This window comes from Eptesicus fuscus, chromosome 6 (assembly GCF_027574615.1).
Source record: "Eptesicus fuscus isolate TK198812 chromosome 6, DD_ASM_mEF_20220401, whole genome shotgun sequence".
In the NCBI taxonomy this organism is placed as follows: domain Eukaryota; kingdom Metazoa; phylum Chordata; class Mammalia; order Chiroptera; family Vespertilionidae; genus Eptesicus; species Eptesicus fuscus.
Window position 1 is genome coordinate 98,365,879 of NC_072478.1, and position 24,507 is coordinate 98,390,385.

Consider the following 24,507-nt stretch of genomic DNA (forward strand, 5'->3'; position numbering starts at 1 on the left):
ATAACGGCTTTTTTATTTTTTTTTTCTGTCAGGCGTAGGTTTTGAAGACTTTACAATTTATGGTGGTCAGGTGGGAAAACAGAGTTTTCTAAAATGCAAACGTTTCTAAAAAGACCAGTGTCTCCTCTGGCAGCGCTGGCTTCAAATGATCTGCCCACTGAGAGTATCGCGGTTTGATGTATCCGTTCCCCAAAAGCTGATTCAGCCTTTAGACTCCTGCAGGCTCCGCATAGGTGGCTATAAAATAATAATAATAAAAATAAGGCTAACACTTAAAGATTTAATCTAAAGAACATTTATTTCTGATCTCACCTCATGTTAGAAGTAACATGATGATTTTCTTTTTTTAAAAAAATACGTTTTATTCAGTACACTTTCTTCAGGTAGGACCCAAAAGAGAAATATCTTGTCCTTAGTTTGGTATTTATAATGATCTGTCCATTTTGAACTGAGCTCTCAGACAAAGGGTCGAGGTCTTTTACTTTGATGGTCTTCAGGGCCATCATTTATTCTCAAATGCATTGATCTGGTTGCAAAAAAGTAGTGGCACTCTGCCCAGCTGGTGTGGCTCTGTGGTTGGGCATTGAGAGGTCAGAGAGAGGCCACCTGTTGGGTTCCTGGTCAGGGCACATGCCAGGGTTGCAGGCTTGAACCCCAGTAGGTGGCGTGCAGGAGGCAGCCGATCAATGTTTCACTCTCACATTGATGTTTCTATCTCTCTCTCCCTTCTCCCTAAACCTTCATCTCTCTCTAAATATCAATAAAAACATATTAAAATAAAAGTAATAGTGTTCTGCAATCATGAGGCTGCATTTTTTTCATTAAAAAGTGCAAATGGTGTTTGTATCATATATCTAGGAAGCCGTTAAATGGAAACTTATAAAAATGGTCCTAATTGACGTAGCATGCATTAGGTTAGGTAGTTAGGCTTAGTAGTCCTTAAATTTGAATGGTTTGAGCAAGAATGCTGGATCTTCCCAGTTCCTGGAAAGGAAGCATAACAATTAAGACACTTACAAAATTATACCAGTTATAGAAGTCTGCTGTAACAGGGTGTGACCAAGAAGCCAAAACTTTTATGGTGGCCTTATTGTTATCTACACAACACATAAATATGTTTCCTCTATGCCATTAGACTTCCAGAATTAGAATTGCATAGTCTCAGATTAAGTTATGCCTTCATCTGATTTAAAATAAAATACCAGTTTATTGCTTCCTCTTAGATTTACAAATATCTGCTTTTTCAGGGCCATTGCTATTGTGTTTTACTCTACATCCATTTCTAATTTTTGTATGGTAAAATATTTACCTTATCCTTTCATAGCCTTGTCTTCTTTAGTCATTTCAATGAATATGGACATATTTTCTTCTGTTGCTCGGGGATTTCTTGCTTTTGTATTTAGATTGGTACACCCAAGATTATTTTCATGTAATCAATGAATGATGATCCAGCTTCACTATATGCAAATAGTTGGCATTGGAAGCAATACATTTTTTTTTAATCCAACATTCCCATCTATTTGCAGTCCTATGCTCATTATTTGCTAAATACTCATATATTTAGTTTTATATGTTTATTCCTATACTGTGAACTTGATCCCTCCAGTACCAACTTGCTGTCTTATTATAGCAAGTATTTCAGCCTCTTAATGCAGTTAATTCCCAGCAGGATGACCTTCCCTACTTGCCACTTATGTTTATTTCTTTCTACTTTTTCATTAAAAAAATACTATTTCTAGGTAATTTAATATTTTAAATTGAAATGTATTGTAACATCATTTTGTCATGTTACCACAAAATGTTGGTTGATGTTTTAATTGAATATAAAATCTTTTATAGGAAATGTTAACTGTGCATTGTTAAATCTTTCTACCAAGAAATAAGGCATGTTTTTCTATCTTCTCTTGTGTCCTTTAGTAGAACTTTAACATTTCTTTCATGTGTGCTATATATTTTTCATATAGATTTTTTGGAATGTAATACATGTGATAACCTATGGGGACTTATTTTTTTAATCTATAAAAATTTATGAGAATACCTTTTAACCTTGCAATTACACAGCTAAAAAGTTACCTTGTAGAAATATTTCCCAAAGTGCAGGAAGTTATTTGTACAAGTATGTTGACTAAAGCATTGTTCATAATATTAAAAAAAATTGGAAGCAATTTAAATGTATATCAGTGAGGGGCTGTCAAAATGCAATATGGTCGTAGTTCCATATAATAGAATGCCCTTGCATTAGTGAAAAAGATTAAGGTAGATTTTTAAAAACTGATATGTAAAACTTTTCAAGCCATATTATTAAATGAAAAATATAAAGAGCAGAACAATGTATATAGTAGGTTGACACCTGTCTAAATCTTGTATAAATTATATAAGGATAATTATACTGCAATATCCATAGTCATTTTTATAGATGGTCACACAAAAATAGTTCATTAGGACCATATATAAAAATAAACTTCCCTAAGAATTCAGAATATTTCAGACATTGTTCTAATTGTTTTTATATAATAACTCATTTAATCTTCTCTACATTCTATGCAGTAGGTTATATTCTCTGATTTTACACATAAACTGGAGCACTGAGAATAAATAAAGTGCTCTATGACAGTGGTCAGCAAACTGCGGCTCGCAAGCCACATGCAGCTCGCGAGCCGTGGTTTGCCGCTCTGTTGACTAATGAGTTTGCTGACCACTGCTCTAGAATATATCCTATCTAATAAAAGAGTAATATGCAAATTAACCATCACTCCATGGCAAAATGGTGGTGCCCATAATCACAAGATGGCGGTGCCCAGTCCTCTCAGCCCCGCAGGAGTCCCCTAGTCTCAGGGAGGGCTGCTGCTGAGAGCTGGCAGCATAAGCAGCTTGGGGGAATGCTGCCCAGAGGCCCTCCTGACCCTTTATAAAAAACAAAAACAAAATCACTCCCCACAGAGTGATCCCCCACACACAAACCTGCAGCCTTGGGTCTTAGCCTGGGAGGCGCTCATACCCCAATGGAGTGATCCCCTCCCAGCGGCAGCCTGGGGTCTCAGCCTGGGAGGTGCACGCACCCCGATGGAGCAATCCCCTCCCAGCGGCAGCCTGAGGTCTCAACCACTGAGTCATACCTGCCAGGCAGATATGGAGGAATCTTAAATGTTTCTTTTTAAAAAAAATATATTTTATTGATTTTTTACAGAGAGGAAGGGAAAGGGATAGAGAGCTAGAAATATCTATGAGAGAGAAACATAGATCAGCTGCCTCCTGCACACTCCCCACTGGGTATGTGCCCCCAACCAAGGTACATGACCTTGACCAGAATCAAACCTGGGACCCTTGAGTCTGCAGGCCGATGCTCCATCCACTGAGCCAAACCAGTTAGGGCTGTCCAATATGTTAAAGAAAAAACCCTATCTTACAAAGAGCAAATATGCAGGGGAGAGCATTTGGGGGTGACTGGGCTGTCAGAGGAGGGCAGTTGGGGATGATTGGGCTGGCAGGGGAGTGGTTAGGGAGTGATCAGGCTGGCAGGCAGAAGTGGTTAGGAGCAATCAGGCAGGCAGACGAGCAGTTGGGAGCCAGCAGTCCCAGATTGTGAAAGGGATGTCTGACTGCCTGTTTAGGCCTGATCCCACAGGGATCCACAGGGATTGGGCCTACACAGGCAGTCGGACATCCCCTGAGGGTTCCCAGATTGGAGAGGGTGCAGGTTGGGCTGAGGGACACTGCCCCCAGTAACAAATTTCATGCACCGGGCCTCTATTATAGGAAATAAGCAAAAGAGCTAAGATTCAAGTTCAAGAAGATCAGCTTCACAATCAATATTCTGAACTAATGCATGTACTTCCTTTTAGAAGTGATCATCTTTGAGGGGAAGACCTAAGAAATGGGGTAAGGATCACTTTGTAACTTTCTATTCTAATATTTGCCTGGTAACTATAACACTTTAGGAACTCTAAAATTATGATACCAAGTTTTATGCAATGGATGTGGATATTTTTATTTTAAAAAATAATTCTTGAATCCAAGTAAACCCTAATACATGCTATATTAATAGATTTAACAGTAAGAAAATAAAGCAGATGCCCACTTGAGGATCATTATCTTAGAGAAAATGCATCTTCCCCTATGTAGGAAGACAACTGGTAATAAAAGTGGCAAGGAGGGGAATGTGGCACCAAAGGGGAGCTAGGAGCATGAGACAGTCTTTCTGAGTCCAACCATCACCATGACCTTCTGAATTGAGCATGTGTCAGTATACCTTTGAATTGATAGACGCTGTTGGCCTCCCTTGGCAAAGCATCAAGATACGCAAAATATTCTAAATCTACCTAAACTATAGCATGTGACTATTGAACAGAATTATTATTTATGCAGCACGATTCATAACATTGTCCCTAGCTTTAATTTATCATCTCTTTCCTATAGAAGTGGTGATGTAATAACATTATAGAATTATGTGAGAGGTATAATAGAAATACGACACAATGGAACGATTGGGTCGTTGCATTAAAATAAATTTTATGAGTTACATAGTGTTTAATCGTTTCTGGCTGGTGTGAAATAATGCTTTAATTGGGATTTATCCAAGGTGGGGTAGTATTAATGGTATGGATTCACTTTTCAAAGACTCAGTTGCTTTCTTCAAGTTATTTATGCATCACTTACTGCTCCAAAGAAGGCTTAGGTTGGATCTCCTGTGTATTCCTTCTAGAGTTCTAGAATCCAGGGTGTGTGTGTGTGTGTGTGTGTGTGTCTGTGTCTGTGCGTGCACGCGTGTGCGGGCGCGCATGTGCATGCATGTATGTATAACTGTGTAGTGATACATGTAACAGTATTTGAAGTGATAACTAGACATGTATCACAAGTTGTAGGCTAAAATTGAAAAACAGAGGAAGATAAGTAGCAAGGCCCCCACAGCCTTACTCTAAATGTAGGTGCTAGATAACTTAGCACAACTTCTGAAGGGGTGGATGGGGATGTAACAAGTGTAAGGAAGGGATGGAAGGGAAATTCCTAAAAAGCATGCAAGAGAGGGAAATTAGGAAAATAAAAGGACAGCTCAGGTCCTACTTTTCTCACTTCCTTGCTGTGGTTCCTCAAGACACTAATCAGACTGAAGTTTGGGGAGGAAGAATGTGAAATTGGACTGGATCTTTCACCACCTAAAAATTAGAAGGCCTGAGAACTGAACATAACTGTATACTATCAATTGATGGAAGGAGCGGGAAAGGGAAATGTGGTGGTTAATTTGATGTTTCAACTTGATGGGACCATGGAACCTTAATATATAGTTAAATATTATTATGGATGTCTCAGTAGAGGTTTTTTTTGGATGAGATTAACATTCTATTAAGTGAACATTTAGTAAATCGATGCCCTCCATCAGGTGGGTGGGTCTCATCCAATTTGTGCAAGGCTAGAAGAGAACAAAAAGACTGACCTCTGGAACAACAGTAAATTCTGCAGTGGACAGCACTGAACGGCCTTTGGACTTGAACTGCAAACTATCGGCTTATCTCTGGGTCTCCAGCCTACTGGCTTATACTGCAGATCCAGGCTTTCCAGCTCCACAGTCACATGAGGCAATTCCAAAATAAACTTTTTTTCCCTATATGTGCACATCCTATTGGTTCTGTTTTTGTTTTGTATTATTATTTTATTATTATTATTATTTTGAGAATTCTGACTAATACAGGAAAAAAATAGCACACTTGAAACACTGGTGGAGAAAAAAATATGCCTGAAGAAGTCTGGCCTACTCAATAACCTGTTTACAGCTTAGATGAACTTTCTCTTACAACGAAGAGTGAAGATTCCCGAAAACAGAAAGAAATAGAGCAGATTTTCTTTTGCACGTCTCCTCTGGTTTAGGCCACCCCTCTTTCTTCCCAGCCTTTCCTCAGGAAGTCTTGCAGTAGGTTCTGCCCTGTAAAAAGGTTGAATTGGTCTCTTTCCGTTACTTAATCTGTGCCATTTCATTATTCAGAAACCCTTTGTATAGCAAACAGAAGTATCTAAACTGCTATATAAAACTGTTGACAGATGTGTAACACTTCCCAAATAAGTGAAATTCCCCGCCCACTCTTTTTAAGCTGAATCTTGTAATGAAACAGAGCATGTGAGCTTGCACAATTATTGAATCCACTTTGAGTAGAATCGCAGTCCTCCATGCTGCACATTCTGTCACCAATCCCTACTTACAATGTTACCAACCCCCAGGACAATAAATCACCTTAGCTTCCAATACCAAGTCCTCACACCAGTGCACCTTATATTTCAATGTCTTTCGACTAATGACATGAATGCTTTAGACATGCACATTTATGACAGTGAATGGACACTCATTGATGGTCTAAAAATACCTTAATTCTCTTCTCTCTCTCTCTCTCTTTAAAAAAAAAAAAAGTTGCCAAAATGAAACAAAGTGAATTCATTAGATATGCTTGAAAGAAGTAAATCAGATAGTTTATTTATTCTTTCAGGCAATGGTCATTTTTTTTTTCGCTATCCTGATGATTAAATTCTAAATCCCTTCCATGGCCTAAAGGAACCTAATTTTTTTAGTGTTCCTCCTACTAAATCTCTCCCTGCCACCTGAGTGCACCAGGACAGAGGATGCTGTGCTCATTTATATCTGGGTTTCTCCACTCATCCTCAGCATAAGGACACCTGAGGACATCAGGCAACTCTCTGCTGCTGAGTGAAAACACACTCCCAAGTTCACGCCAAGGAAAGGTGGGGTAAACTTAGACAAGACATCTTTATGTTCTCACACAGTCACCCATGTAATATTATACTTTTGTCACAAGCTAATCTAATTGGAGGTAGAGAACCCAGTGAAACATAACAAGGCTCCTGATAGTGACAAGTGGTGTTACCACTTGGGATGTGCTAGGTCTCTAAGTGACTGCCGGAGTAGAGATCCCAGGGTGACCCAACTTGACTGTGACATGGAAAGAAATAAACATCATTGTGCTAAGCCATTCAGAGTTTGCTTATTACAGCAGTGAGCGTTACTTACCATTAATAATATAGATGGTATAAACATTAGCCGCAATAATTTATTTCCACACTTTGTTCATGCTATTCCTAATTCTAAAATTACCTCCTTCTGTAACATACATAACTGCCTACCAAATATCTTTTTTGTTTCAAGGTCCAATTGAACTTCTCCTTTCTCCCTGGTGAGAGAACTTATTATTGCCACAGAACATATCAGTTGTCTTATATTCCTCTTTATGTCAAAATACATTTTTATGCAGTACCCAATACATTTTTGTATATACTTTACCAATTAATTCAATACTTTGCACACATAGACGTGTCAAACAAAATAGGTCTGTCCCTTGGGTGCTACTTCTGATACCCATTTATAAACCCATTCATATTTTTATTACCTCTAATTGTGCTAAATAACCATAGTTTTATATTTAGCGGCAAAATATTTTAGTACCATTTCAATTAAAATAATTAATGGAGCCCGAGCTTCTTTGGCTCAGTGGATAGAGCATTGGCCTGTGACTGAAGGGCCCCGGGTTCGAATCAGGTCAAGGGCACATGCCCAGGTTGCGGGCTCTGTCTCCAGTGTGGGACGTGCAGGAGGCAGCCAATCAATGATTCTCTCTCATCCATTGATGTTTCTATCTCTCCCTTTCCCTTCCTCTCTGAAATCAATTCTATCTATCTATCTATCTATCTATCTATCTATCTATCTATATATAATTAATGGAAAAGTTGATAATTTTAAAAATTGAATTTTCAAGTTGAATTTTCACATTTGTTGAATCTTCAGTGAGAAGTTAAGAGTTCTTCTCATTTTAGGAACCATTAACATTTCGAAGTTATAGAATCCTGAGGTCAGCAGTAAGCAGTCTAAATGGTACCCATGAGGAAGTAAGCACATGTCCCCAAAAGTAAATTCTTACCCCTTATCACAAGAAGCAGCCTATTAAATAGTTATGGTAGTAAATTTTAAATTCCCTGGAAGAAAAGGTTGACAAAATTGAATTATGAAAAAGAGCAAAGAAGACTAAATTACCAGAAGAAGAGCAAAGTCTTGGGAGCAACTTTGTAGCAACCTCCAGGCCCATGAAGTTTGATTAAGTAGAGAGTAGGAAGGCTACAAGAAGATAACATTGCTGAATTTGCAAATGTTTGGGCTGTCTGCATGTAAAGTCTGAATGGTGTACACATTGCATGGGGGTGAGGGGTAAAGGGAATTCATAAAAAATTAGCATTAGGGAGCCTTAAGACCAGCATATTTCTCATCCTAGAACCATATGGCTATCAAGTCAACCCCTCTCATTTCTGAGATTAGCAAACTGACTCTTCGAGAGGTTGATTAAATAAAGTGGGACATCACTCCAGATTTTAAAATTTGAAATTATTTAGTAAGCCCTGCATGAACATAAACTGGTTATTACAACTCCTCTGACTTTTTAAAATAAAAACCATTTGAACATCCCTGGGCTAACACAATTTTTAAATGGCATTTTCCCATTTAAAATGGGTAGTATATATTGGATAAACTCTGTCTTTGCTATATATCCTACTTTTGCTCGGGTTAAGGAGATCAGACCGAAGCTGTTTCTGAAAGTTCTCTCGGTTGTTTACAAACATCAGAGTTAGATACTCACTGACTGTGTCTCCCAGCCAAGTCCTCTCAGCATAATAAAGCAGGCCATAGGATGGCCATTTTGGGCATGTCTCTCCATGATAAAAGGACTGTTGCTCAGGATCATTCAGTGACTAAAATAGCTCTAGAGAAGGAAGATATCTGTTATAGTCATAGTCTCTTGTCAGTTCTTTTCTCTCATTTATTATATTTCATTCTGTGAATACTGATTAAGTTAGCATATAGATGAAAGTCATCAAAAAGATTGCTATCCTCAAGGACCTCACACTGGACTACTCATTTAGGAATGAGTTAGGCGTTAACTTTTCCACACTTGGAATTTGAATAGACCTAGGAGGCAAATGTAAATGCACAAAGATCAGTAGAAATACTATTAAATCATCTAAATAAAAGATGTTGGTAGCTTGGAGCAGATTAGTAACAGTAGGCAGGCTGAGAAGGCATGTATTTTGAAGGTAAAAAAAAAAAGAGTTTTACTAAGGGTTAAATGGAAATGTGAGAAAGATAGAACTCAGGAATGATTCCAAAGCTCTAGGAATTGAAGACCAGCAAGAATAACTAGAAAGTTTGAGTTGTCATAATATTGTGGTGACAACAGGTTTAGGGGAAAAGACCAAAAGCTAAGTTTTGGATATGACATATTTGAAATATCAATTGCATTTCGTAGGCAAGATATCAAGTGGGCAGTTAGGATGTGACTCTGAAATCCAGGGGAAAGGTTCAGGTTAGAATTATGCCGAGGGAGCAAGTTTAGTGAAAGAAATAAGGTTCCAGGTCTGAACACTGCGGGTCTTGAAATTTTAGGGTTTGGAAAGGAATGAGAAAACGTACTGCAGAGAAGCCAGTTATGGAAAAAATCCAGGAGTAATTAGTGTCCTGGAAGGTATTGTTGATGTTGGACTTTCTAATCCAATTTTTATTTTATTTTACATTATCTTAAACTTTTTATGCCCAAACTCCCATGTCATTCTCTTCCTGCTTTTATTTAAAAAAAAAAAAAAAAAAACCTAGTCATATTAGGACTTGCAAATATAGTAATTCAAATAACCTGTCAAGTATTTGGTAACCTTTCTTTCAAATCTACACTTCTGTAGTAATTTCATTAATTAAGTCAATGAACTCCCCATGTACCCAACAGAGTTATCAGTGACTTCTTAAACTTTATTGGGAAGTTATTCCAGACCCAGAAATTCAGGCAAAAACCTACATCACACATGCAAAAGAAAAAATACAACTTCAAAAGTTTAAAAAAGGCCAAACGTATCATCAGGCCCCTCATTTCAAAGCCTAATGAATTAGGGTGGTTGAAATATTCATGTTCATGGTGGGTGTTGAGAAAATTTTTAAAAATGAAAATAAATTACCAGTCTGCCTTCACCCTCTCAGTCACATTTAGTACAAGGTTGTGAGGTAAAGGGTGACAAGTAGAGAGTCTTTCTCTCTCTTTAACCTCTTCACCCAATCAATCACCTACTTTCACTTAGTTCTTTTGGTTCATTGCTAAACCCCTCTTGGAGATGCCATTCTTTTATAGACGTCAAAAATCACTTTTCTCTTAGACGTGGAAAATACTTCCTACATCTGGCTCTGCTTTTATTTTCTTTGTATTTTTGTCCATCATAAATATACCCATTAAAATAATCACATTCAAATGCATTGGGACAATTTCCTCTTTATATTCTCATTTATTTTCATATTCCTCATATTATTTATTCTTTCCAATTCTCTCTTTCTTGATCATTGTGATAATGTTATTGGTGTTTCAGAAAATTTGGGTTTTGTTGATCAACTCTAGTTTCTTTCATTCATATTTCAATAAATTTTGCTTTCATATTTATTGATTCATTTTCCTCCTATTTCATTGTTTTCTTTTTTGTTCTTAGTTTTCAGTTTCTTGAGTTATGAGCTTTAGTTTTCAAATTTTGATTTTTTTCTGGCATGTACACTTAGAGGCTCTAGGTTTATTTCTGTAAGCAGCTTTAGCTGCATCTCATGGTGTGCTTTTATTTGTAAGTTTTCCAAATTTTCAGGGATATTTCTTCTCCATTGTAATTAAGACTTAGTTAAATGAGCATTTTCAAGTATGCACATTTGTTTTTCACTGGTATGTCCAAGGTCATTTATTGTTAATTTTTAATTTTATTGTGTTGTCTTCAAATAATATAGCCTTTATGATCTCTGCTCTTTGATATTTCTTAAAATTATCCTCTGTGGTTTAATACATCATACATTCTGTGGTTGCTCTTTGTATGCTTAAAACAATGTCATTTAATGATTTTAAACACAAAGAACTATCTTAGACAAATCTGGTTAATAACAATAAACCAATCCTCTATTCAAGAATGAAATATTTATTAGACACCTGCAATGGCCAAACACTGTTTAAGGCAGTAAATATATTGCAATAAACAAAACAGATAAGGTTCCTGTTCTCATTGAGTCTCATCGGAAAATAGACAATAAACAAGCAAATAAATCTATTATGTATTAACACATAATTAATTGAGTAGAGATAATCCAGCAGAACAAAGTGGATGAGGAGCACTGGGAAGGGAAACCAGGAGGCTGTGATTTTATAAAGATCGGGAAAGGCTTCCCTGATGAGATGACACTGGAGACAGGACCTGGAAGAAGTGAGGGACAGCTTTGTGATCACCTGGGAAATGAGTGCTCCACAGAATGAAGGTCAAGGGCAAAGGCCCCGAGGCAGGAACATTCTGGGTTTAATCTAGGAGTAGTAAGGAGGTTGGAGTTGCTGGAGATCCTTGAGTAAGGGCCAATATTGGTTACAGAGGGGTGGTGGGCTGACTACAGAGCGGCTTAAGAGCTATGGAAGCAACGTCATCGGTGGAAAACCTTTGGTGGTTTTTGATCAGGGAAGTGCTGTGATCTGATAGGAATTCTTCTTCTTATTTTTTTAATCAGGCTGTATTGCAGGGTTGAGAATAGGCTTAGACAATACATTTTTAAGACATATTCAGTATTAAGGAACTTTTCCCACCCCCAACCCTACCCCTCAAGAGAAGGATCATTCAGAAAAATTATTATCTCCGGTTGGGGTAGGGAGCAGGGAAACAGGATCAAAGACCATGAGTTCATTTAAGGTAGCATCAGGGCTCTCGTTTTCATAACAGATGCAGGTTTACTATGTTATTAAAAATAAACAAACAAGCCCTGGCCAGTCTGACTTATTGCTCAGTGGGTGGTTGAAGTGTTGGCCTGCGCACCAAAGGGCCTCGGGTTCAATTCTTGTTCCAGGACACATACCCGGGTTGCAGGTTCCAACCCCCTAGCTCCAATCAGGGCTTCTGCAGGAGGTAACTAATCTCTCTCTACCTCTCTCCCTCTCTCCCTTCCCCATTTGTCCCTCATACCTTCCCTCCTTGGGTGAGGGTTACTGAAAAATAAACAAACAACAAATAACTAAATAGGAAATAACCATTTGTTTCATGAAACAAACATTGCAATTAATCTAGGTTCTAGCAAAGTAAACATTTTTATTAGAAATGTAAAACTTTGCAATAAAACTTCTCATTTGTTTTTATCCCTCTCTCCCTCCCTATCAAGAGTCAATTGAAACACTAAATATATTTCTGCCTCTTCCAATTCCAAGATTCTCTGGCTTTTTACAAATGCCAGCAGTCACACAACTCTAGGAAAATCTTTTGATATTCATTTTTATTGTAATATAGACTATAAATGCATTTTCATTCTGCTTCTTGAACTTAAAAAGCTTGTCTGGTTAAAATTGCAAACCCAGGCAGTGAGGGATCATTATTTTGAATCACAAACTGAGATGATTTTATATAAGGAAATGTAAGGTATGGAGGAGGGCCAGAGAGAACAAAAGAAGATGTAAAGGTGATATGTTAAGGAAGGCCAGAGGAAGAACTGATGATTCTATTTTGTTTATTTTTAATTGATTTCAGAGAGAGGATGGGAGAGGGAGAGAGAGTAAAAAAACTTCAACGATCAAAGAGAATAATTGATTGGCTGCCTCCTGCATGCACCCTATTGGAGATCAAGCCTGCAACCTGGGCATGTGCCCTGACCGGGATCAAACCATGACTTCCTGGTTCATGGGCCGATGCTCAACCACTGAGCAACAGTGGCCAGGCATCCTGATTCTATTTAGTTGGCTTTTTTTTTTTTTGGAGGGGGGGGGTGTTTTTGTTTGTTTGTTTGTTGTTTTGTTGTTGTTTTACATTCAGGTGTATTATGTTTAGATAACTGTGTGACTTTTGGAAATTTGGCTCTTAGGGGCAGAAAAATAGATATAGAAGCTCATCCAGGATTCACCTAATCCATCTCGCTAGTCTTCAGATCATTCTGAGTAATTCCTCATATTGCAGAAGGGTTAGATTGGATAAACAATATGCTTTCCCTGATCTCATTTTTTTTGAAAGCTAATATTTTAAATCAAACCAAGCATCCATTTCAAACATTCATGAGTTACCAGAGGGGAAACTTCACATCCCAAATATTTGGTTGTGTGGGTTAGAGTCATTTTTTTAGACCCTCAGGGGTGATCTACATGTTTCAGTTCAATTGAAATATTACTTTTACAATCTGGAAGTCATTTTAGTAGAACAGTCACACACACTAGTCTGGACTGCTAAAAGAATTGTAAGTATATTAAATGTTTATTAAGAGTCATTATTCAATTAAATAATAGTCACCTGGCCATTTATCATAAACTGGTTGTGCTTTGACCAAAGCAGGCAAGACATGGAAGCAGCTCAGAACGTGTCTCTGGTCCTGTGTCTTTAGGTCCAGGTAGGTACGACAGAGGCTTGGGACATAAGCTTCTGGACATTTCAGTGGAATGCTTTATATTTCCTATTTTAGAGCCAGTAAACCAGGGGCAAGCTACGCGAGGCTATGCTTGGGCACCGCGGACTTTTACCTTTGCCACCACTTAGGGTTGGGGGGAAGAATGCATCTGGGCTTCCCACTGCCACATTTCAGCTTTTTATTAGCGTGTGCGGCTCCCAGAGTGAGTGTTTCCTGTGACAGATGATTTTGTTGTGCCTTCTCCACGGTAAGCATCAATATCCACTCGTCTATCGAGGATTCACTAGAGTGAGCACCCTGCAGTCACTGCTTATGAATTGTAAATGCGTCACAATTATGGGCCTCGAGGTACAAAACACATTCTTCATCGTGATTTGTGGGGCCCATTTCTATTGGGAATGAGCTTACAACTGCCAGATTCATTAGCTACCTCAGCCACGCTGGTCAGATCCTTTGTGTGTTTGTGCATTGGGCTTTCTTAATCAGAGAAATAAGCTTACATAATTTCTTTTAAATTACCACGTAGTGGGGAAGGAGGTGCGCAGCACGGGGAGATTTGTGAGGAAAACAACTATAAAGTAGAAATGCCAAGAGTGGATTCACATTAAAAACTGTTTAATGAGCAATAAAACGCTGCTGCAGTGATTCCAAGGGATGCACAGCGTGGTCCGGGAAGGAGCGGTGCGCGCGGTAATTCCTCCGGAGAATGGAGCAGTTTAGAGTCCAATTATTTTGAGCTGCTCGGGTGTTCCCGTCGGATTGTCTATCTCCCCTTTCCCCCCTGTTTGAAGTTAGTAACAGTAAACTGATGTTGAGATACTTTCCAGCAAAAATAATTTCAAGGGTTGAGTATGACCTCACTTTTGCATGAAGACCACAAGGAGAGTCTCAGTGTAGGACAAACTGAAAGAAAGGTTTCCAATGAAAGGAGTATCATGTACATAAAAACAGACAAAGCCTAGTCCAGTCGGCATGGCTCAGTGGTTGAGCATCGACCTATGAACCAGGAGGTCATGGTTTGAATCCCAGTCAGGGCACATGCCTGGGTTGCAGGCTTGATCCCCAGTGTGGTACGTGAAGGAGGCAGCAGATCAGTGATTCTCTCTCATCATTGATATTTCTTTCTTTCTCTCCCTCTCGCTTCCTCTCTAACATCAATAAAAACATATTTTAAAAAAACAACAAACATCAATGGAAGAAAAAGGAGTCTCATGTAATACTTTAAATAATAAAGAATTTAAATTAAAAGAACAAAAACAACAACAAACAGAAAATGCATAAAGGAATAAGTACATTTCTTCAGGACTCCACTCAAAGATGTTTGTTCAGAAATAATAAGGGATTTGGATATATTTATACATAAATATATAAGTATTTATGCATTATTTACATTTATATAATTATACTTAGTATATATAAATGGTACATTTCCATACATTTATATATAAATTAGGTCATATCTGCATTAATAACTTAATGCTATTGGCACTTCTATATATATAAAAAGCCAGTGACCAGACCAGAGTGCCATAATGACCAGAATAACTGGTTACTCTGACGCCCACTGTGGTCAGCGAACAGGCCCGACCAAGGGGATGGGGCCGGCCGGCCAACCTCCCGTGGCCCCTACCCCCAGCCGGCCCCCACTCCCAGTGGGTCCCCACCACCCCAATCAGCCCACAGCCCCTCCCCTGGCTGGCCCTGCCCCTGATGGGCCCCTGCCACCCCAATCGGCCTGTAGCCCCTCCCCCCAGGCAGCTCCACCCCCGATGGCCCCCCACACACTAATCAGGGGTGGGGTTGGCCAGCCAACCTCCCATGGCCCCTCCCCTCACAGCTGACCCCCAATCGGCCCCCCACCCCAATCGGGGGCAGGGCCTGCTGGCCAATTGCCTGTGGCCCCTCCCCCCGGCCAGCCCGGCCCTGATTGGGCTGGATCAGGGTGGGCCGGCCAGACCCCACCTGTGCATGGATTTGTGCACTGGGCCTCTAGAATTAAATAAACATCTACCAGGCCATGTACTGGACTGTTTGAGGATATAACAATCACACAGGCTCTTCACCTCATGGAACTTACAGTCTAATTGGGTTATGAGAAAGTTGTAAAACAATGACCCACATTGAAATATAATTAATAATAGTGCTATGAAGGAGAGGTACATGCTATTATGGAAGTGAGTGATGGGGAGCATGGACTGGTTAGTTCTTTGTCTCTCATAATAAAACTCATCATTTGGGCCCTTCAACTTCTGTCTGGACTTCTTAACCTATCAGTGAATCAATCTGGTGTATTAGAGGGGCCCTAGCAAAATAAACATTTTTAATAGAAATATAAAAGCACAAGAACATACTTCTTTTCACTTCGCTTATCTTCAAGTGTTCTTAAGATAGTACCAATGTTTACTCCCTTCTCTGACAGTTCATTTCATGTGTCAACTTGGCTAGGCTAGGGTGCCCAGCTCTTTGGTTGAACACTGATCTAGATTCCACAGCAATGGTATCTTTAGATGTGATTGAACATTCATAGTCATTAGGCTTTATGCAAAGCAGATTATCTATAATATTAAAAGTATAATATGCTAATTAGACTGGACTTCCTTCCAGACGTCCTCCGGGGCTGCTGCTGCGAGGGCTGGGGTGGATTCCTTGGCCCTCAGAGCCCCTTGCATGAATTTCATGCACCGGGCCTCTAGTCCTCTATAATGTGGGTGGGCCTTATACAAACAGTTGGTCTTAAAGGTACAAACCAGAGTTTCCTGGAGAAAAGTCTCCCTTAAGACTTTAACATGGAAATCCTGCCTGAGTTTCAAGCCTGTTGACCTGCCCTATGCATTTCAGACTCAAGGCTATAACATGAACTCATATTTGAATAGCCAGTCTGCCAGGCTACACTATAGTATTGAACTTACCAGGCTCCTGGATAGTGTGAGCTAATTTTTTTTTTTAAGAACCTCTCTCTCTCTCTCTCTCTCTCTCTCTCTCTCTCTCTCTCTTTTGTATATTTCTTTCATTGATTCTACTTCTCTGAAGAACCCTATCTGATATGCTACTAAACTGCTATGAAATAGAAACCTGCAGTTGGGTTTCTTAGAGGCAAAAAAAGAAATGAAGCTTCATGTGCAAATAATTTAGCAAGGAGATACTTCCAGGAAAAAACTAGCGAACTGATGGCAAGAACACTACAGTCAAGGGAGGAGTCCCATCAAAAGTGCAATTTCAGCAAGGTTTTAATCTCAACCTGGTTTTATGGGGAGTGAATTACACCTGAGAATTGGTCTTACCATGGAGAAAGGGAGCTTAACTTTCAGACCCTGCTGCAGTCAGTCCTTGCGTATGGTACTGCTGGCTTTCTGTGCTGCTGGTACACGTTGTTAGAAGCAACGCACATAGACACTGTGAAATAGTAAGCTAGGTCTGCAGGACTGTGAGTGAAGCATAGACATTCACCTTGCAGAGATGGTTAATAAATTTGGTTGATTTTGCCTAAGCCGTGCCATGTGCCAACTACTTCAATGCACAGTGGCAAATCATAGAGTGATAGATTAAACCTAGAATTTAATATGGTTGTATATCTCTTAGACAGGAAATAAATATTTCTCCCTTTCCTTCTGCCAAAGAACATGAAAAGAGTTGTAGGTCAAACCCCATCACAGTAAAGCAATCAATAGCTGGCACCCTACTATGTTACCAGCATTGCACTGGATGCTGAGAAAGAAACACAGATGTTCATCTTCTTCAGAAGTTGAAAAATTTAGAAGAAAAAAATATATAATTAAACGTGTATTACCTGAGTGACCTTTGAGCCTCTTCTTCATTTATGATGTGGTATAATAATGATATCTGTCTCATATGACTGATTCAACGATGAAATGCATGGAAAATGGTTAGCACAGAGAAAAAACACATAAATGAAAGCTATGTCTACTTTTATTCCTTTTTGTTAGTGGTAAACTCCATGGAGTTATGGATCTTATATGTTCACCATTCCCCCCTCTCCCCAGATCCTTTTGTAGTTCCTGACTCATAATAGACATTTCGTATATTTCAATGAATGGGCAGGAAACCTTAACTAATTTGACCCCTGAAATTTCCAGTTTCCTCTTGTTTTTTGTATTGTCTAACAGTAGAACGTTTTTCAGAAGTAGGATTCTCAATGGCAAGAAGTTAATGCTAGTTGTTTTTTTTTGTTTTTGTTTTAGCTGGCATTTAATGTTAAATAATAGTATTTGAGTCGTGTGTGTGTGTGTGTGTGTGTGTGTGTGTGTGTGTGTGTGTGTGTGTTCATTTTTCTTGGGGGATGTACCTATTGTTTATTAGCCTTTAGGGAAATGTCTTAAGTGTGAAGGAAAATAGAAGACATATGGGGTGCAAGTATTGGCTGAGCTGTGCAGTCCATTACATTGCTGAAATATTGCCAAACTCTAGTTCTTTTCAGAATTCTTAGTCAGTCTGTGCATTCTCTCCTCATCTGCAAAGTGACTAACTACCTGCCATCATCCTTGTCTTCTGATTGCTCTAATTATAGTCAAGTAAATAGCCTTCCTCTACCTAAAGCTTGTTTCTCTCTTGACAAGTCAAGGCTACACCCAGGGTAAAGGGTTGCCTGCATGTTTCTTCATTCGTTTACTCATTCTTCAAGGAATATGTTTGTCCCTATTATGCTGGCCGCTATTATTGACTTTGGGAATTAAAAAGTGAATAAAGCTTTGACTGGTTTTGCTCAGTGAATGGAGTGTCGGCCTGTGGCCTGAAGAGTCACAGGTTGGATCCTGGTCAAGAGCACATGCCCTGGTTGCAGGTTCAATCCCTGACCCCAGTTGGGGCTCTAGCAGGAGGTAACCAATCGATGTGTCTATCTCATGTTGATGTTTCTCTCGTTCTCTCTCCCTTCCTCTCCCTCTCTATTCTCCCTTCCACTCTCTCTAAAAATCAATGGAAAAAATATCCTCACTTCTTGGGTGAAGATTTTTAAAAAGTGAATAAAAATGTATCTCCTTAAATGATTAAAATCTAGCAGGAGAAATTTTTTTTTAATCTTCACCCAAGGATGTTTTTCATTGATTTTTATAGAAAGTGGAAGGAAGAGAGAGAGACAGAAAGAGAAGCATCGATGTGAGAGAGACACAATGATTGTTTTGCCTCCTGCATGTGTCCTGGGCTGGGATCAAGCCTGCAACTGAGGCATGTGCCCTTAATCAGAATCGAACCTCGGGCCTTCAGTCTGCAGGCCGATGCTCTATCCACTGAACCAAACTGGCTAGGGCAGAGACATATGTTTTTAAATTGTGCACTTGTGGTACATAAGAAATAATAATAGATTTGTTAAACAGATCTTAAGTTTACAATTGAATTTTTGCTTATGCTTATAGCTATGTGATCACAGTCTATATTAAAAAAATAGTATTCCAGAAGACTCTGGCATGTTTCTTTCCAATCAATAATTCTTCATCAAGAGAAAACAACGTCTCTGCCTTCTATCACCCTGGATTAGATTTACTTGCAAAGGGACATTTAAACAGGTTCTTTTGGTATTAACGTACTATGCAAAGATGGGTCCAAGGGTATGCTAGATCATAATGAAGAGTAAGAGGACCTAAGTGAACAAAAGTAAATCTTTAGAGATTGATGACATTTCAATTATATTTAGAAGAATTAGTAGAAGCCTATGAAAAAGTGAAGAAAGAGGGATTTCTACACATAATAAATGGCATGCACAGTGAGCATTTTGTGTTTAGTAGGTGAGTAGTAGATCATTTTGCGAGATTGTAAGCTCAGTGGTGAGAGAGACATAGGGGATAATATACAAAGGTAAGTTTTCATCAGATACAAACCTTTGTATAATATGTTAGGAGTTTAAATCTTATGTCATGAGCAACAGGAGGCCACCAGTGGTGTAATTTTTAGGTGGGAAGAGTTGTGGAGAAGACTATTGGGAGGATAACTGACCCAGCACGGAGGCAATATTTCCCATTCATAACAAAATAATTGTTGGACCCATAATGCCTGAGTAGCAACTCTACTATCTCTTTCTGCCTAATATTTCCCCAGGTCTGCTCTGAAACTTTCATTGCGTAGTGCATAATGGCAGGTGTTAGAGAATTTATAAGAGAATAGTTTCCCAAGTTTAAATGATTTGAGAAGTTTAAGTTTAAACATAGGAGGTGCCTTTCATAAATAACGTAAGAGTGTATTAATGGGTACATTAGGAATATTGGGAGAAGGAGGTATATTATGTTTTTTTTATGTTTATACTTGGCTGAAAATATTTTAAATTTTAGCGCATCTTGTGGGTATAGCTTCATAGTATACAATTTAGAAAATATCACAGGTTAGAAACTTTAAAAATAGCCTATCAGAGTGTCTACCTCTATTATGCAGATTCCTAAACTGAGCAGATTACGCTAAAATACTGGTTATTGCCATAACTTGAATCAAATTATCTGTTAACCCAGAGGTTTCCACCCTAGGGCCTAAATTCAAAAACAAACAAACAAAAACTTCAAAGGTAGTAACATATTTCTTCATATTGGGAATTCTGCTCTTGGAAGCAAGATGTTAAAACAAGGCCGGACTCTGTGAAGGAGAACCCCTCCTGTATAGCAAGAAAGCCCCCCCGATGCTAACTCAGGAACAAGCTTGAGTGACAAGTCAGCGGCACTGAGATCAAACGCAGTGCGAGCATGCGAGGCCGTGATGGACTTGCAGTTTCCTGTGACTGGATGGGTTCACAGCCACAGCCCTGGGTCTGGATTCAAGGGCAAACTCTGAGTCAAGCTGGATATATCGACTAAAACAGATAACGAACTCCTTGAAAATCAATGAGATGGATATCTGTACAGGCCCTTCTGCCCACAGTCTCTTTGTAACTAGCTGAAAATTCAGAGTTTAAGGCAGAGTATCTCTGCAGTGTTTGACTCATTTTCATTTTTTTTGTTATTATTTGCACATTTTTTTCCTGGTGTTCAAAGACTACAGATACCCAGAAGAAGGGAGAATATACATATAATGCATACTTACAATCTCGAGATGTAAAATGTCTAATTTCTTACATATTTATCATTGTAGCAGTCCAGGATAAATATGTGCCCCATCGCTGCTTGCCTATATTCCTTAGAATATGAGTATTAAAATGCAGAGATAATTAAAATAGTTTCCACAATGATGTACAAAGCATCACTTTTGTGGTGCATTTTTAGGTAACAACGACTCAGAATGCATTTTTGTTTTCACAGTTCGCTATGGCTGTAGTTTAGAAATAAAAGTTAGAAAAGTTTTTTTTTTGTTTTTTTTTTTTGCCTACAAAATGTCTAGACTAAGCTAGCTTCCAAACCTAAAACTTCAAAATCATACTGTTTTTAAGAATCTTATCTTCGTGGCAAAAAAAAAGTCTCCCTGCCACAAATGTTGTATTTCACACTGAAAATAAAATTACCTCAAATTTAGGAGAATTAAACTAACTGCATTTATCATAAATGATTCTCTTTTAAATTAAGTGAAGTTTTGAAAATCAGCTACCAGCTTAATATTCCTGTGATCATTTGTTAATAAGCAACTTAATTTGTAGTGACTGTTTTACTGTATTATTTATAGTGCTTATAGAAGACAGAGCACGTTCACACGCTTTAATTCACAGTCTCTCTACCACCCGCCGCCATGTGAATAGTAGTCCCCACTCTACTCCTTTTACAGGAAAAGAAATCGAGGCTCTAAAAAGATGCCCTTTTCAATGTCATAAAGTAATCAGAATTCTAACCTGGTTTCATGAGTAAACTTTATGTAAAACCTAATCATTTAGATAAATAATGAAGCAGTGTATTTTAATGCTAGAAGGGAGTCCTAATATCCTCTAGTCTAACAGTTGTAAAAATGATGATTAAAGCTCAGCAATGTCCAGTCATTTCCTCAGAGCAACCCTGACCCACATCCATCATGTTAACTCCTGAGAGACAGAATAAACCTTCTACTTCCAAATTTCTGAAACCTGGCTTCTGGCCTCTTTCTATTTTTAGGAGCATTTACCCACTTAATTTGTTTCTTTTTTTTAAAAAAAATTACTGACCAGCAATTTGAATATCATAGAATCTTAAATTATTTAGAACAATAAAAAATGATACATACTGGCCCATCAAGTCTTATCCAACTTCTTCATTTTCTGGATAAGAGAACAAAACCCAGTGTGGTTAGTGGTTATATAATTTCCCTAGGCTGGCCCAGCCATAGCCTAAGATGCATGGTGAATTCTCTTTTTGATGATCTTAGTTGCCCAATTTATTTGCAAATTTAAGCTCAGATTTTATGATTGGCAATTAAAACAGCTCTCTTGCTACATTTCAGTTGTACTGGAAGGATCACCACCAAAACCTGTTTGTGGAAGGTATTTTCAGAGCCAGAATTAAGATTCATTATTGTAATATATCCTGAAACTGTTGAGTATGACTGATAGCACAAGATAGAAGAAGGGTTTGGTTATAGTTACCATAAATAGTCATTGTCTTGGAAGAGCTGACATAAAAAAAAATGAATTTCAACATGAATACCAATCCTATGGTAAGTATTTTCATGTTAAATATGTTGGACATATTTATATACCATGCATTACATGCAAAATAGAATCTGTGATGGTGTGCAATTTTATTGTACATAGTTACATACATGTATACCTACCTCTAGTGTGTATGTGGCATTCAATTCCTCTCTGTATACAATAGCATGGTTCAAAAGTACTTTTTCTGTTAAAACCACTGAAGCTTGATTCCCAACACTGTGCTATCTTATCTTCCTTCTCTTCAATCTCTCAGTTAATAGGATTTCTGTAAACCAGCAGGACAGTGGGTTTGGTAGCTCAGCAGATTAGTCTGTGGGCTTTCATCCTTGGAACCTGGTTCAAATTCAGGCCTACCAAGATGTCCAATAATCTTCCATGGATGGATTGCTCTCAGAGGGCATGAAGCCTAGCTTATCTTTGAACCTGATTTGGAGCTGTTTTTTGCACCCTTCCTAAAACTTGAGGTTTCATTCATGCAACTGAGAAAGAAAGTATGAAATATAGGCATTTGCTTTTTTGGTCATAGACTAGTATGCTTCTGAAAAAAGCTCAGTAAGTTTTCTTATTTCTCTCCTTAATCATAAATGTGCTAGGAATATTCAAAAACAGTAAATCAGTATTAATTTTGCACATCTTTACAAACCCTTTACACAAGGGTGTGAGAGTAGTTTTCACTGTCTCCTCATACCGTATTCTAACTATATTATTGCACATGCAAGACTAATTGTAAAGTGATTTTATCATGTTACTCGTTTAATTAAAAGCCTGTGACAATGTTTTTTTGTTTGTTTTGTTTTGTTTTCAGTTCTGCATTATATTCAAACATACCTGAATTGCAAGTTCCAACCTACCAAACTCTTCTTCCTTCTTGTCTGTAGTCAACAACTTTCTAGTCAGGCAGGAAAATTTGTCATCATTATATATCACACTTCTTTTATCCCTGAGTATTTAATTCATTTACCTCTCTCCACCCCATCCCTTGTCACCTGCTGGCGTGCCTTCAGTGCTACCTGTCTTTATCGGACTGACTTGATCTCCCATAAACTCTGTTTCTGCCATGCCAGTACACAAGTCTTAGACTTTTATAAGACTTTTTAGCTCAGAATTGATACTAACTTAGGAGTCAGGTAACTAGTCTTCTCTTCACCTCTATGTTAGTAATTAGCTGTTAATGTCTAATGTCTAATTGTGACCCTGCTGATTCTCTCCTCCTAATCCCCGCGTGTCACCTATCAAATAATAAGATCTCAACAGATGATCTTGAATTCCTACATCGAGAACTGTAATGGATTTATAAATTCTTGTTTATTTCCAATGCAACGCATAATGTTTTTCTTTGTGTATTTAATACAGATTTGCTCTCTCCTCTTTGATGGATACATGTATAAAACATGTATGTGTAATGAAATCAGGGCTGGGTATGCAGTTAAGGTATTTTTGTTAGGCAAAAGACAAATTTTAAGAGTATAAAGCCTCCAGTCTTTTATTTGCACTAAAAGTAGAAATAAAACCATCTAGAACTCACTTTATTTAACAATTTACTCACCAAGGGTTAGAATCACCCCTTCTTTGTGGAATTTTTTGTTTTTATTTTAAGGAAGCAGAACACCATATGTAGCAAAATTTCTATAAACTAAAACTCATGATAGTTGAGTGTTCTGAATGTCTTTGTTCTGCACAACCCCAATACCATGAACTTTCAAACCTTTTAAAATAGGCAAGGATTAAAAATGGCATGTAAATTTGAAAGAAACTATTGTCTATTACTAATTATAAGCAGATTTATTCAGAATGAATAATACCTAAAAAAAAAATGTTCATGACCTTTCATTCCCCCAAATGATGGAGAAGCTAGAATGGCTAGCAAATTTCCCATTAGGAATCAGCGGAGTTTGCAAATATATTCAAAGTTCAGTAGCCCACAAAATCGGAAATATTTACTATCTGTCCCTTTGCTGAACACATTTGCCAACCCCTGGTCTAGACATTGAATAAGGAAGTGCAAACCTATTTAATTTTAACAAAAGTGTTTCAGATTCTACTAGATAAAATAAAATGGTAGAACTAATTTGAATGGTACAGCTACTATTATAGCAACATAAGTAATGACGCCAAATCTCTGTGGCCTAACACAATAGAAGTTTGTTTTTCATCCACATGAAACCAAAGGTCATTCATCCAACCCCTTAGGACATCAGTCCTACTTCTGGTATCTGAGGAATCTACTTAGGACCTCCAGCTCTACCGTCTCAACAAATTCACTGTATAAAAGAAAGTCTGGATAATTAAGCAGGAGGTGTTCACTCCTCCAGCCTGGAAATGATCCTTGTCATTTCTGCTTATATGCCATTGGCCAGACTAGTCACATGACCTTGTCTAACAGTAAAGAGTCTGAGAAGTATCTCTTGCATGCCTAAGAAGAAACAGAAGTCCAGGAATTGGTGAGCACTAATAATATTTGCCACATCATGGAAGTCTTTCTGAAAAATTGTATTTAATTGGAAAATAGAGAATGAATCAGGCAAGTAAAGTGGAAACAAGA

At 38.3% G+C, this 24,507-nt stretch overlaps 1 long non-coding RNA gene across 3 annotated transcripts in view; it reads left to right on the forward strand.

Annotated features, from left to right (window-relative positions):
- Window positions 1-24,507, forward strand: part of LOC129149516 (uncharacterized) — a 1,442,660-nt gene that overhangs the window by 1,176,518 nt on the left and 241,635 nt on the right. The window contains exon 9 of one of the 3 annotated variants that reach the window (XR_008556440.1): window positions 17,038-17,072. The exons of the other annotated variants lie outside the window; for them this stretch is intronic. This is a non-coding gene — a long non-coding RNA (uncharacterized LOC129149516). Of the gene's footprint in view, window positions 1-17,037; window positions 17,073-24,507 lie in introns of those variants that run through there. 3 annotated transcript variants of the gene reach the window in all.